Here is a 12,970-nt window from a genome sequence, read left to right as displayed (position 1 = left end):
CTCTCTCTCTCTCTCTCTCTCTCTCTCTCTCTCTCTCTCTCTCTCTCTGTATATATATATATATTGGTCAAATATCTCAATGAATTAGGAGCTAGAGAATGAGTAAAGTAGAGAACATGAACTTGAGTCGAGAACCGTCCCCCCTAAAAAATAGGTAGAGTGACTGCTTAAATATTTTTACTTGAATAGTTAAAGTCTGAGCTCAGTGTTTAGCGACACCTATACTTCGTTATCTTTGATTTATTCAAAATACCATTGAAGAAAATGTTAATTAAATTAGTGAAAATAATTAGAGGGCAAAACGATCATTTATACTCGTACCTAATTAACGAATATTGGACAAGGATAAAATACATATATTGTTGTCAGAGGAAAGTATTATAAATTTTATCGATGATTTATGATCTTATATATTTCAAGAGTTCAATCTTTTTATTTTAGTAGAAATAACATCATATGGAATGGTCGAGAGTGGACCTTTTTGGATATATAATCCAAGTCGTGAGTAGAGTTATGTGAACAAACGTCTGATGGAAAATGATTTTCACATTTCCAAATATTAATAGTTAGATTGGGTAATTTATGGTTGACTAAACGAGATCTAATTACCGGAACTTGGATAATATATATCCAATCAAGTCCCTGTGGTAGCTCTATAAAGTATTGTGACTTGATTAAATAATTATATTAGTTTTGGGCTTAATTGTACTTATAATAAAGTTTTGCACTTAGTTGAAATTATTATAAAAGTTATAAACTTAATTATAATTGGAATTGATGTTCAAGAACTGCACATGTACTTAAATATAAACTAATTGGATGTGAACTTTAAATAAAACTAACTATTTAGATTTTAATTAAGACTTCTATTTGAATGTGAAATTATTATTGTATAAGGATTTTAACAATTCTATTTCTATAAGTAGAGACTAGATACAACCTGGAAATCCTGCAGCAAATATAATACATAATTTCATTGTTCTCAAATTTGGAGAGAAAAAATATTTGTTTTTTACTTTATTCAATTGTCGAGTCCAAGAATTAGTTTATTGATTTAATTAAAAGAAGGTGCACCATCATCGAGGTAGTCTTAATTTTGGAGAATACCATAAAGACTTTGAGGTTTGGAACATCAAGTTCTTGCATTTAAAAAGTTAGAAGCTCATGATCCAAAATGCTGGAAGTTTTTGATTTATAAGTAATTTAAGAATTAACCGTTGAACTTAGATAAAAATTCAAATCCTTTACTCTTGATGACACGAGAACATCAAGCAAATCTTGTTTATTGAATTTTATATATATATATATATATATATATATATTTTTTTTTTTTTTTTTTTTTATTATTTCTGGGTGATTATGCTTCTCCATTCCAACAATTATGGTGTGAAAAACATTTCGAGGTGTTGCATGTTGGGAAATTACTTAATCATGTATAATGGAATTTAAACAAAATTTCAATTCTCATAGAGGATTTGCTTTGTGTATAGATAGAAAGTGTGATACAAATTATACCTTTGTTAAATTCTGCAACCTTCTTTGCTTTTCTTGAACTCCAACAATCACGATCTGCAATCCACAGCAGTTCAATTATCCAACTTCCAATGAAAATCCACACAGTAAACAAGGTTGAAAGAACTAGGATTTTTACTTTTCTTGTGCTAACAAGACTATGAATTTTCTCTTTATAATTTTCAAATTCTAGCAGTTTATTTATATAAGCCCAAACGAGCTTGGCCTATCTTTTAAACTAAGTCTGATCCAATTTAATCCAATTAATTTAATCTCGTCCATGAATTAATTAATTTAATCAATTAATTCAAACCTATTAATAAGCAACCCCAATTAATTAATTATCCAACACTTGTTAATTAATTAATTAGTAAATCTCATTCTTCTAGTTATCCTTTTGTGTATGACTCATGAGGTTCCCAATTACGATGTTTGACGATGTGAATTATTATTTTGATCCAATCAAAATCGACAAATTAAAACACCTCTTTTAATTTATCACTAGTTCACATTCGTTGTCTCATATTGATATCTAGTAATGTGTTAAGGCAATACATGTGACGAAAAATGTCACGTAGTATGACAAAATCAAACTTGTTCACTCACCATGAAACTATAATCTTTTCGCCAATATGATTCGATCAATTACGAGATATGAAAGTGTGTCAATCTCGATTATCGAACATATCTTTTATTCCACTATTAAGTTAATATAAGTCGAAAACTCTTTTTTGACTTGTGAATACATGCACCTTAGCCAAGCATTTCATTGTCAACTTAATTGAATAAAATTTAGATCATAATCTCTTACTATTTAAGAGTGACGAATTCTCTATTGATCATTCACCACCTTCATATGATTCTTGACATACCCAAACGATGTCGTATTAGTGAACATTGGTAGAGCAATATCCAACATCACCAAAGTATGTATCTCCACATATAAGGCACTATGATGACTTTAAGTTAAACAACCAATTCTACTATCGAACGTTAGAGATTAACCACTAATACTCAGATAGTTATCTATGTGAAATCTCCCAGCGAGGCTCCAATGTTTTGTTCTATAACAAAACATTCACGTGTTCATTTAAGTGTTATCACACTTTATCTCATGAGATCAACTATTTACTTTATAAGTAAGAAATGTCACACGTGATTATTTATTCGTAGTAACTATATTCATATTTTGTTATTACTTATGACTACGGATGATTTAAGATTCAAACATATATAATTTGTATTTCAGAATCACTACTCCTTATGATTAACAAATTACCAAGATTTGAATATACGGACTCTATTATTTAATTTAACTAGATATTAATTAAATAATAGATCTATCATAAAATTATATCAACTATATATTAAAAGTATTTATGCCTAAAGTTGATTCGACTTATAGCATAACACTTACATTGCATCCCAAAATCCCAAATTTAATTTTAATTGCCATAATATATTAACAATAAAAAATAGAATCACTAAAAACCTAATAGTAAGATAATGTCGAGAACAAAGTCTAACTCAAGGAGCAAGGCTAAAACCTTAATCAGTCATTAACATGGGTTCAGGCCCCCTTGCGGAGGATAAGAGTCAATTTAAAAGAACGAGAAACATAATGAAATTTTTTTTAATTAAACATTCCACTAAATTATAAAATTATCATTTTTTCCCCCTAGTGCACATGTGCAAAGTATGGATTAATTGTTAGAGTTAGTCTAAAGATAAACATCTTCACGTTTTGTTTTTTGTAGTGTTATTTTTGTTGAATGTAGCATTAATTCTTTTTAAGTCCGATTATTATGAAATGATAGCAACAACAATAATCATAATAGCAATAACAATAAAACGAGTGATTTTTCACTTTTGAAAATGACACTAGAAATAGAAGTGGAAAAACGATACCAAGACTACCAATTCCTGTCGTAACAATAAAAAATGGTAAAAATTTGTCTTTTATTTATATTTTCTTTCAATTTCTCTCACAGCATTCTCTCCCTAATGAGTCCACTTATGATAAAATATGGATGATAGGGATGGCAATTTGCTCTGCCCCGTCCCGTTGGTGCCCACCCGCCCCGTAAAAAAATAATAAGAAAGGGAAAATGGCCAATGCACCACAGGAAAAAAAATTAGATTGCAACCCTAATATTTTCCAATTTCACTTAGGGCGTGTTTAATTACCTTTATTTTCCATGAAAAATATCAGTTTTCCACTCAAATTCCTACTTAGAATGTTTCATTGCTATTTTTTTCCATGGAAAATATTTTCCAACTTTTAAAAATATGCATAATTTTCATTTTTTTTTAATGAAAACATTTTCCTTGGGTAGAGGTGGTTTTTATTTTCCATAAAAGATGGAAAATATTTTCTTTTCTTGGTGATATTTTTCATGTCAATCAAACACACTCTTACATTTCCCTCTCAGCCTCTCTAGTCTCTGACTCTCTGCCTCTCACGCCCGTTGCCTCTCTCTCACTCGCCGGTTTCAGGCTCCCTTATTTTTCACATGATCGTCGTTCAATTATGACTTGATTAGAGGGGAATATCAGTTAATATCACAAAAAAACTACATTGCCGTTCAATTCTGCAACTGTGGAAGCCTTTTCTTCGGCAAGGTAAATTTGCTCAAAAATTGCAAAGACTTGATAAATTTGATTAGAGGAAGGGTAAGATGGTTTAGCCTTTTAGACAGAATTTTGCCTCATGTTGACTGTTCTTTTTTCTTTTCTTTTTTAATTCTTGCTGTTTATGATTCGTACATTCATCTTTGCCCATTTGGTTTATATTTTAGTATGCTTAACTATATTAATTATTTTCTATCTGTAGTCTTCGATTTCTTTATGTATTTGTTTATGTGTTAGGATGAAGATTGCAACTCTGGGGATAAAAATACAAATTTGTTTGAGCTTCTTGAAATATTAAGTTGGTGTTACAATGATTTTAAACTAGCAATTAAGAGCTAGAACGAACCATTTATTAGGATTCATGTCTAGAAATTGGACAAGATTTCTATCATTCAAAATATCTATTTGATTGCTTTGTGAAAATGGGTATGGAAGAGATGACAAATTGAAAATGGGATATAAATCAAGCTAAACTGGAAATAGCATTGCTTTATGAATTAATCCAGTGAATGTTGTCTTAATATATGCTGCATTTTCTTGATTCTAACAACTAGGTATATATTATTGAGTCTCAAACTAACTTCATTTGTAAAATCACCTATCATAATAGATGTCTGGCCCAAGTAGTGCTAGAAGTATTAGATTAGGACCATTACGTGAGGAAGATAGCACGACCGATGTAACGCCGAATCGTTACCAAATGCAGATGACAGGACAATAAACCTAAGTGATGAGGAGCGTGATATTAGAGAACTATCTTTTGGAAAGAGGAAATTGACTTCAACTGTTTGGGAGCACTACAAAAGATAGAAATTGGTGAGAAATGGAAGGCTATATGCGATCATTGCAAGAAATAGTTAGGGGGTGAAACAAAAAATTGTACAAAGTATTTGCATGATCATTTGAAGAGATGTGTATTCTGTTATAAGGATAATACTCACTAAGCAACATTAAATTTCAAAAAGGATGCCACGAGTGACAAGGTCACAAGGGGTACTTACTCTTTCGATCCAAATAAGTGTAGATATAGTCTTTCGAAAATGGTGATTTTGCATGAGTATCCTTTATCTATGGTTGATCACATTGGATTTCGAGAGTTCTTGCATGACCTACAACCATTGTTTAAGGTTCCTTGTTGCAACACTTTGAAGAGCGACATTTTGAAAATCTATGAATATGAGAAAGCCAAAGCTATGATTGCATTTGAGAAGATTGAGAGTCGAATTTCGATCACTACCAACATGTGGACCTCTTCTAATCAAAACAAACGATTCATGGTTATCACTTCTCATTTCATAGATGATGCATGGAAACTACAAAATCGAATCATGAGGTATTGTAAAACATTACATTCACTTGTTTTCATGATTTACCAAAATGATATTCTTTTAGTTGATTTAATTTGTTCTTAAATGAACTCATGTTTATATATATACCGTGCCTACACACTGCTGAGGTGCTTTCAGAAACTCTATTGAGCAACTTGATGGACTGATATATTGATCGTAAGTTACTTACTTTGACTGTAGATAATTGCACCACAAATGATGCTATGATTAGTAGTGTGTTAAGTTAACTTTGTACTCGTTCTCTTGTACTGAGTGGTGAATTTTTTCATATGAGGTGTTGTGCACATATATTAAATCTTATTGTGAAGGATGGGTTGGACATTATTGGTGGTAGTGTAAAACAAGGTGGAATTTGACATATTTGATGCTTAGTACTGCTTTGATTTATAAGGATGTTTTTCCTCGTTTGAAATAGAGGAAGTCACTGCATAAATGTTTTCCTAGTGATGGTGATTGGGACTTGGCAAAAGAAATATGTGAGAAGTTATAGTTTTTTTTTTTTTTTTGCTTTAGGTTATTGAATTGTTTTCAGGGACAAAATATCCAACTGCTAATCTCTTCTTTGCAAATATTTGTGATATCAAACTGTCGTTGTATGAGTGGCTTGAATCTCCTTATGTGGAAGTTGAAATGATGGCAACTAGTACGATGGAAAAGTTTAACAAGTATTGGAGCGATATTCATGGAGTTTTGACTTTAGCAGTAGTGTTGGATCCGATGTATAAGATGATGTTATTTAAGTATTATTATCCTCGTATTTTGAATCACAATGCTGAAAGTGAGATTGACAAAATATATCAAGTTTGTGGCAAGTTGGTGCACGATTATCAGAAAAAAAGAATGATTCAAGTGTGTCTATAGCTCAGTCTTCTACTTCTTGTCAAATCGAGACGTGAAGTGCTAATAATAAATCAAATCGCATGGCGGATTTTTAAAGATTTGTTTCTAATGTTGAAGCTCCTAGTATTGTGAAAACTGAGCTTGATACTCTTTTGAATAAGCCTATATTGTCTCGGTCCAATGATTTTGATATATTGACATGGTGGAAAGTAAATGCAATCAAATATTCGACTTTATCTCAAAATATAAAAGATATTTTGGCCATCCCCGATATCTATTGTGACATCTAAAACTGTTTTCGGTACTAGTGGTAGATTTGTTAGTCCACATAGAAATAGGCTTCACCCCAAAATTTTGGAGACTTTAATGTGTGCTCAAGATTGGTTATTGATCGATATTCACGGTATGATGTATATAAATATTTGCTTTTCATATTGTTTCTTTTATGAATTCTCTTATTACTAATTATTTTGGATCTTGCTCCAAGATGAATGATGAGGAGGTAATTTTATTTATAACATAATTTAAATTTAAATTATAGTTATTTTGATGATATTGAGTATAATATTTCTTTCGTTTTTCAGGATACATCTTTTTCAATCTCTGAATATGCTGATGAATGAAGTTCTAAAGTTGGAAAAATATCAAATTTATTTTTGGATAAATAAGTGAAATTTAGTTACAATGTATTGATGTAATTGTATTTGTAATTGTTTATTTTCGAATATTGTTTGTTTCGAGTATTTACTTTGAATGTTAGCGTTGTTACTTTGTGAATTTGACCAAAAAAAGTGGGGACAGCAAATTGGGCATGAGCTGCCCCGCCCCGCCCCGTCTAAGGCTGGTCGAGGGGCCGGGCCATGCTAGGGTGCCGCACCTCGAACCCGCCCCATTGCCATCACTAGGATGACAAAGGGACGGGTCTATCATTCCCATCCCTTGTCCCATCGGGTTATTTTGTGATATTATCTCACCCCACACACGATTAATGTGAGATGGGACAAGTTCGAGGCGGGAATATGACAGGGCAGGGTGGGGCCATTGCCCCATTTTTATTTTTTATGTCTTTAGTTGATGGAAACAATTACATTTTTTTTATAAGAATAATCCATGTTTCCTTTAGAAATTATAATAATTCTTTTCTTTTTATGTGATAAAAAACCTAAATTTAAGATAAATTTTAACAAGCGGGTAACAAGACGGCGACCATGTTTTCCGTACTGACCCCATTCCCACTTTGAGACCCCACTCCACCCTATTTACCCTATTAGGCTGGTAATACCCGCTTTGTTCAACAGGGTCCACGGATATTGGGTTTAACAAATTTTTTAATCATTCCTATAAAGAAATTATACAAATAGCAATAAAAGTGAGAGAATGTCACGATTTAAAATGATCTAAAGTGAAAATGATAACAACATTATGAGTGACAGTTGTAACAACCGAAAAATATGAAAATCAACCATCACTCCCTCTCTCATGGTATTTCTCTCTCTGTCCCTTGGTAAATGGAGTTTTGACTATGACTTCAGTGATGTACGAGAAGAAATTTTGCACAAATCCTCCCTTAAGTGTATAAATGGGTCAAAGGAACAAGCATCTTTTTTATTAGAATAGATATGCTTAATAGCAAAATGGATGGAAACAATTCGAAAGGATTTTTTGCGACAAACCTATGTACATATTTTATATACACCAAAATTTATCCAAAAATCAATAGGTTGAGGGGGTCAATTCCAAGAATGAAATGTTAGGGACCATTTGCTCACAAGGGTCATACTTTATGGACCATTTGTTCAAATTTTCCATTTACATAAAAGTAAGGGCATTGTAGTTTTTAAAATAAAAATAAAAATACTTTTTATCGTTAAATAGACTGAAATAGACACTGCAATAAAAAAGAACCGAATAGGACTGTTTGCTTAGATAAATTAACCATAGGTAGAGGATTTACATGGCAAGAAAAAAAATAGGGAACGAAACACACTTCCCATGGGCTAGGGACCATTTGTGCCAATTTTATTTATTTATTATTTTTGGTTTTTTTAATGTAAGGGATTTCTTTAGCCATTGTTTGAGCCCCATTATTTCGCAAAAATAGATTTTGGAATCGTGACCTTTTGGACACCGTGTGGTTGAAAAGCAGGAAAAGATTTTAAATTTATGTGTGAAATTATTTTATTAAAAGAATATGCGGTTGCAAAATGAGTTGAAGAAAAATATATTATTGAAAATGGGTTCAAACATGTGCTTAATGTTTTTGGGAGTTTTTTTAATATTTAAGAAATTTATTTTATTTGGATTTCCTTAATTTTAATAATTACCAACTAAATTTCCCCATTGCCATCCTACTTTTAGAACACATATTAAATCCTGGCGATTTTAAATTTTGAATAAATTATTTCACCCAAAAAAAAAAAAAAATGAGAGAAGCGGTTGCTAGAAATTACCTTTTTTGGCTCAATTTTGTTCCCAATGCTACAACTAATCCTCTTCACAAATTTTGTCTAAGTTTATTGTAATAAAATCAAATGGGAAAGAACAAAAATTCAAGAATTGGACCAAATAGAAGGCGAATTATATAATAAAAATCCCCAGGAAAACAATCAGTCAATGAGCTTATTCAATTGAAACTGAATGGACCTATTAAAAAATTTCCTTCTCACCATAATCTTCATTTTCACACAAAAACTTCCATATACCATGATCTTAATCTTGTCATCATTTTCTTTGAAAATTAGGTTTCCTTTAATAATATAATTAAAAATTATATATATCTCAGTGATTAAACTCACTGTCAAACATTCATGTCAATTAAATTTTTTCATATATCAGCTCCAACTGGGGCCGGAATGTCCAAACTTTCAACAATCTAGAACTCAGGCATGTCAAGTAATCCGTCTATATGCGATTGAAGTGTCCAAAGTAGAATTCCAAGTGTGGACATACAAAAGAGAAATTTCCTTATAACACAAGGTCATGACAAAAGATAGAGCTGAACCAAGAAAAAATCAAGTAAAGATACATCTTTTCTTCTTCTACTATCATCCTCAGTGTCCATCCTTAAGATTTCTGTTGCAATTGATGTCATAACTACAACTCGGATACTTAGAGACAGTGACACTCTAGTTTCATTAGGGTGGGGTAGGGATGTCAACGAGCGGCTCGAGTAAAATGTGCGAGCTTTTTTTCGGGCCTGAGACTTGGCCAAAAAAATTAGGCTCAACCCGAACTTTTGGCTTGGACCGAGTTGAGCATGCTCGCTTTTTTTTTTTATTATTAATAAGTAAATTGCCTTTTAAGGCAGCCGAATGGGGCCTTTCTATTTTGTTTTTGGTTTTTTTTTTTTTTAAGGCCCATGGGCCACGCTTGGGTTCTGCCCATCCTCCCAAAATGGGGCTCGGCCCGAGCCGATTCTGACTCTTTCCGGGCTGAACCACGGGCAGCCCGAACCGATGAGCCAAATTGCCGTCCGGGGTATTTACACTGGGATTTTCCAGCCCAGGTAACTGAATTAATCGACATGTGGCAATTTGGTACAACAAGATACCTATTAACGCTGTAATTTGGGCTGTCAACAGAAAAGTTCCCCCAAAAAACGACATCGGGCGTGAATTAGGACTTCTGGATCTTTCTGACAATACTAATAACATCATATGGTCAACTAAAGCATCAAGTCCTGTCAGTGTCAGACTCCAGTTTCTCAGTTGTTGAATTCGGGAATCTTCTTGTGAAAGCCGCAAATGAAGAAGGCCGGAGAATTTCCTTCGGCAGAGTTTGATTATCCAACTGATATGTAGTTACCTAATACGAAGTTTGGCTGGAAATTTGTGACTAGTAGAGAGACTTATTGCTCATCATGGAAGATTAACTCTGATTCAGCTTCGCAAGATTCCGAATTTTGGATGGACCCTAATGGATATCCACAAGTTTTAATCATTAAAAAAGGTACAGTTAAGCAGTATAGGGTTATGGTTCATGAAAATTCTAATTCATGTATTTACTATCATGGTTCATGAATTATACATGTTGTTAGTTATTTGAGTAGAATTAATTAATGTTCTTTGTATTTACATTCTCGAGGTTGGAATTTTATTTGTAAATTTCACAATATTGTTATTTCAAATAACACTCAATCAATAGAAATTAAATTTGAATTGAACAATTCCTCTCTCTCACTTTATCTATTATAATTTTTCAAGAATACACTTTTTAATAGAAGTTAGTGGAGTCCATTAGTATTAATCAAGTGATTTGATCAGTAAACAAAAAGGGAAAACCCTTTTTTTTTAAGTCAAAGTAGAAGAAAAAGGTGTCTATTCATGCATGTGTTTAAAGTTCTCTTAATGAATCTATAGGCCAGAATGGTTGATAAATAGATAAGTAAGGGTTGACTTAGAACTGAGACGGTGAACAAGAAAGACAAGCTACAACATAAACTAATTAGCCACCAACTATTGCAAATAAAGCATTCATTTTCATTTGTGACTTTCCAATGCCAGGTAAAACCCCAATAGATCAAATATTTTTATTGGTCTACAAAGCTTACGACCTGAAATGAAGAAGGAAGTGAGATCAGAATTTGCTTATGATCGAGGTGGATAAAACTAGCATGATTTTCATTTGTTTTTCAGAGATTTGTTTACCCCTGCTATGAGTCGGACCAGATATAAAATCACTTTATTGAAAGCGGGAAAATTTCGATACTAATTTTTTATGAAAAGATAAGAGATTAAGACAATTATATGAAGTAAAAATCACAAGAACATGAGAAGAAAATAATTTGCAGAAGATAGAAATTTTACTATAATATAGAAAAAGAGTAAAGATTATGGAAACAATATTGGGATATCTTTTAAGGCCCTAGGGCTGTTCCTAAGGGTTCAAGACTCATTCCAACATATTCATAAGGTTTTTGGAGCAAAGAACGAGGTAAGGAACACGAAGATTAATTTGAAGACCTGAAGATTCAATTGAAGATTTGAATTGATGATGTCATTTACTACAACAAAATGTACTTTTTACGGCGTGCATTGCATGCCGTAAAAAGCTGTAAATAAAAGTCATTTTTTATGGCGTGCATATGCACGTCGTAAATAAAAGAACATAATTTTTTTACGGCGTGCAAATTGTTCATTTATTTGATTACTAGCATACATATAATAATTACAAACCAAAATTCAGAGCTTTCGACCACGACACTGTTCGTCCTTTATCTGCTCCATGGCCCTTACACTTGTATTCTCCAAATAACACGGTGTGATTTATTGCCAATACTCAAGCTCCCAACTGATGTGCCCATCATGTTTCATCGGAATGCACTCTTCTTCCACAGAATCTTCAACACCACTAACACCATTTTCATAACTTCTATGCTCCAACTGATATTCAGCTCATCACTGCTGTATTGCTTAAAAACGGTATTGCTTAACCTCTTGCTTCTAATAAAGAAATCACTTAAAGATTTAGTTATGATATCGTTTATAATATAAACTATATATCCATCAGAGTGCTGACCTTGTCATGATAGATAGATTAGATATTATACATCACTTCAGAATTTAGTTAAAATCTTCACCTCAACAAAGCAGGCTCCACATTGTATTAATATTCCTTCTTAGATAAATTGATGGGCCAATTGTCCAAATGCCACCCTCTTTAATCTTCTTCCACCTTGCTTGCTCCAAATCAAACAATTAAAATTTAAAACATGTAATAAAGATAAGTAACTTGCCATATGATTTATCAGATTTGCAAAACAAAACAATAAACATTTTATATACAAAACAAAACAACTAAAAGCAAGCAAGACATTTGTTGAGGATTGAATCATCTCCTAAATATCAAAATATTCACCACAACTTTTGCTGCTTGTTCCAGTTTATTTCTTGAATATCTACAACCAGAATCCTTTCTTGAAATTGGCCACTATCCTTCCGCTTCTTTAGCAACAACATAAATTGTAAATTCCACTAATCGAGTTAGTGGATTTATTGTTCGTCGAATAATTGGATTATTCACTACAAAAGATTTGATAGATTTGAGCACAAAATCAATTAAACCTGTGTCCCCAATAGATTTTCTTGCCTCTTCCCTTAGCTCATGCCTAGACTTACCACATTTTCTATTAAGATTATTAGCTTTTTGCTCATTCAAGAGCTTTATAATTACAACTAGCACATGCTCAAGTCTCTTAGAAGCCCATCTGCAATCACATTTTGCCAATAAATTCACAAATGTTCTGAAACTCATTGGACTGTCCTCTGTTTTCAACTTATATCCACGAGGATTAGCAAAAGTGTATTGTAACAAATCACTGATAGTAATCAATGGTTTTTCACTCAATTCTCAGTACTTGTCAATTATTTGTTTGATATCCATTCCTTTTCCATCGTTCTTGAAATAATTAATAATTTTATCAAGGCCTGATGAGTCCAGTATCTGAATTGATGTACCATACTTCTGTTCAGTAACCCCGACTCCACAACTAAATACTATTTAAAGAAGTATTTGAACTTATTTATAGTTGAAGATAGTGTGAGTTTCTCACATCTAAACATGCATAAACAACAACAAAGGGGGAAAAAAAGAAAAAAAAAAAAAAAAAAAAGAAAAAAATAAAAATTTCCACCTTATTG

The 12,970-nt window shown here is 32.3% G+C and overlaps 1 long non-coding RNA gene across 1 annotated transcript; it reads right to left on the bottom strand.

Annotated features, from left to right (window-relative positions):
* Positions 1–11,280: 11,280 nt before the first annotated feature.
* On the bottom strand, positions 11,281–12,942 carry LOC111395735. The gene is made up of 2 exons (XR_002702856.1): positions 11,911–12,942; positions 11,281–11,773 (listed from the first exon to the last, which is right to left on the bottom strand). It is a non-coding gene; the product is annotated as an uncharacterized LOC111395735 (long non-coding RNA).
* Between the last annotated feature and the right edge of the window lie 28 nt (positions 12,943–12,970).

This window comes from Olea europaea, chromosome 6, assembly GCF_002742605.1.
Source record: "Olea europaea var. sylvestris chromosome 6, O_europaea_v1, whole genome shotgun sequence".
Lineage (NCBI taxonomy): Eukaryota > Viridiplantae > Streptophyta > Magnoliopsida > Lamiales > Oleaceae > Olea > Olea europaea.
Note: the sequence above shows the minus strand (reverse complement) of the source record. Positions and strands in the feature narration are given on the sequence as shown.